This window comes from Choloepus didactylus, chromosome 1 (assembly GCF_015220235.1).
Source record: "Choloepus didactylus isolate mChoDid1 chromosome 1, mChoDid1.pri, whole genome shotgun sequence".
Classification (NCBI taxonomy): Eukaryota; Metazoa; Chordata; class Mammalia; order Pilosa; family Megalonychidae; genus Choloepus; species Choloepus didactylus.
In genome coordinates, this window is record NC_051307.1 from 13621402 (window position 1) to 13624884 (window position 3483).

Genomic DNA, 3483 nt, shown 5'->3' on the forward strand with positions numbered 1-3483 from the left:
ATGGTGGTGAGCTGGGGTCAGGAAAGTGGAGAGTGTATGGTCAAGGATAAAAAAAAAAAACCAAACGTGCAACAAGAAAAAGTCAAAATTAAGTAGTGTGCCAACCAGCTTGAGTCCACCAAAATAATCCATAAGGAGACAGCTTGCCATTGGCAAGAGCCAGACTATGGCTACACAGGGCCCTTTCCTTCCCATCGCTTGTCAACAAGGCAGCAGAGGGTGAGGGGGAGCATCTGAGGAGGTATAACCTCAGCCAGTCCCTCCCAGGCTGGCTGGCAGTCCCCAAAAGGGCCCTGGAAAGATACGACAGTGATTGGCTCTAGTGGGGACTTGGTAGGTGAATGGATGGAATGCATGGGGGTCTGTGGAACCCACTTACCACATCCTGACTTTAAGAATCCCAAAAGGAGGGCATTCGGTTTTGCAATAGTTGAATCCCAGGGCCCTGGGCTAGCTGAGCCCTGTGCAGCTGGCACAACAGAAGCCTACCCATGTTTGGGACTGTGCTGACGTAGGTTGTAAGAATTTTAGAGAGAAGGGCCCTATGCCTCTTAAACATATCATAAAATCTGCTCTTGCTCATATACATTCAGGCAGTAATTTTAAAATAGAAGTAATCTAGTACGAAAAAATAACTTTTGGAAATTTTTACCTGACTCCTAACAACTGTGTGAGACCAGGCAGGTTTTGATATCCATGTGCAGAGAGCATCATATTCGTCACTGACCTTTGCTTGTCCCCCTGCCCTGCTTCCCTTCTGAGCCTCCCTGTGTTATTCAGAAATACCTTGTCAGTTAAAAACCGACATTCAGTGCTTTTCAGCAACTAAGTGGTGGATTTCTGCCGCATTTTGTCCTCGATCAAAAAGGAATCCTAATATACATTTCATCTGGGGATTAGGCACATTCAAATCAGCCAGCTGCTTGAAACCACAGTCAGTTGTATTATCATGGCCCATCTGCTTTACAGCCAAGTGGGCTGTGTCAGTTTCCTGCAGCTGCTGCAACAAGTTACCACAAACTTGGCGGCTGAAGACAACAGAAATGTACCCTCCCCCACCCCACCCCCCACCCCCAGGCCTGGAAGCCAGAAATTCAGAATCAGTTTTACTGGACAAAATCAAGGTGTCGGCAGGACCGCACTCCCTCCAGAGGCTCTAGGGGGAGAGTCAGTTCCTCATCTCTGCGGTTTCTGGTGGCTGCCAGCATTCTTGGCTTGTGGCCACAGCACTTCATCTCTGCCTGGGAGGACACAGGGCTTCCTCCTGCTGTGTCTGTGATATCTCCCTCTTATAAGGACCCCTGTGATTACACTTAGAGCCCACCTGGGAAATCCAGGATAATCTCATCTCAAAATCCTTATCTTCATCACCTATCAGGTAACATTCAGTGTCCAGGAGTTCCGGACCTGGATGCCCTGTGGGGCCATCACTCAGCCACCATAGATGGCAGGTCATGGAACAGTTTAGAGCAAGGGAGTGACATGACGAGATTTAATTTACAAAGCCTCCCTCTGGCTGCTGCGAGAAGTGACCGGAACAGGCAAGAGTAGGGGTAAGTGACCACAAAGGAAGCTCCTGCTGCACCCAGGGTGGAGAGCAGATGGCTTGGGGCAGGTGGTCTGAGGAGGGGGACTCTGTGTATTTTGCAGGCAGAGGTGAGACCGTTAGCTAATGGATCAGAGGTGAGAAGAAGGGAACAGTTAGGGATGACCCGTGGGTTTCTCTGCTGAGCTGGATGAAGGGCGTCACCACTTACCAAGACAGGGAATACACGGGGAGGAACGAGTGGAGGAGTGTTGTGAGGAAATTAAGAGCTTAGATTTTAGATCTTAGAGCTTAGATTTGGACACTCTGAGTGAATTAAAAACAAAACACCCAAGCACAGGATAAAATGAACTCTGGCTCAAGAACCCACCTTCTAGGATTGGCAGGCAGTCTAGAGTCGGCCAACTTTGGAGACCTCTGGGATCACCTGGATGCTGGGGCTGTGCCTTCCTGAGACATGGGGGAGCCTGGTCCTTGGGTCACAGGTTGTTACTGCACAGCCAAGCCACAGGAGTGGATCCTCTGCTGATGGAGCCGTCAACTCCATCCATCCAAGCTTGGCTGTGGGGGACCTTGGTGGAGCCTTCACCTTTGCTCTGAATCCTCACAAATCAAGACAGAGTCACGCTCCTCCCCACTGAGAGTCCTGTTCTTGCAGGCTCAGCTCTCTCCTTTCATAACACTCCTCCTCTTCCTTCTACACACCCCCCTTACTCTCTCCCAATGCCCCTGCCCCTCTCAGCTATGAGCACAAATTCTTCCTTTGCTCCTTTCTCAGACATTGGAAGCTTGGCCACTCACCAGGAAGACCTTGGTCTTTCAGAGAAGGGAGCCCCAGATGTTATTTTGGTTAAACATTTAGGAAGGGGAAACTTATTCCATTTTTTTCCTAATGAGCCTACAGGAGTTTAAAAAGAAAAGGGGGTGGGGGGACATCCATGCGAAGGGTAATTTCTCAATAGGTCACTACACTATACTTGACTTGGAGATGTTGAGTGACCTCCGGAAAAAGAATGACACCTGATCTGTTTAAGACACAAATATATAAGCTGCCTGCAAAGAACCTGTTACAGAGAAGCTCTCAACAGAAGAAAAATCTTTAGAAAATGGAATTCAGCAGAGTTGCTTGAGGTAACTTGTTCAAAGTCAGGATCAGGGCCCAACACCATCCAGTTTAAGGAAGCAGCAGATGGGCAGCCTGAGACTAACAGAAAACAACTGAGCTACTGTTAGCACCATTTTACAGATGACAAAACAAGAGGCACAGAGCAATTATGTAACTTGCCTGAGGTAACATCGCTCCTGGATGGGTTAAGGAGATTCAAATCCAGAGTTCAGGCTTAGAACCATTATCCTCCCTGCCTACATTAGAGAACAGCTCACTTAATCCTCATGACAGCCCTGTGAGGTAGGCCCTCTTATTTTTCCTATTTAACACATGAGAGATTGTGGTGTGCAGAGGTCATTCGGGCCAATGGAATTCTAAAGCTCATGCTCCTAAACACCAGTTATTTGTTTTTACTCTCATAATTCACAAGGTATAAGGCTCCACTCTTAACATCATACCAGACATCAGCTGGCAAAATGGCCATTTCCAACTGGAAGCTGCAATATAAAAGTGTATTTCAATACAAAATTGAGCTGAAGATGCAGAATGCCTTTTTTTAAAGTTTGTTTCTGTTTTTTATTTCTTTTTTTTATTAGAGAGGTTTAGGTTTATTGAAAATGCCTTCTAAAGACACAGTATTTGACAGTGAAAAAAAAATCAATGTTTTTAGGTTATCAGATGATTAAGATAAACTAAGGGTAACAGTTTTTGTTTGGAAACCAAAACAATCTAATCAAACATGTTTGGAGTTGCATTCCTTTGAGGTCTTGCTTGATCATTAGAAAAGCAAGTAGGGGAAACAGAACTTTAGGATAACAGGAGAGATCAA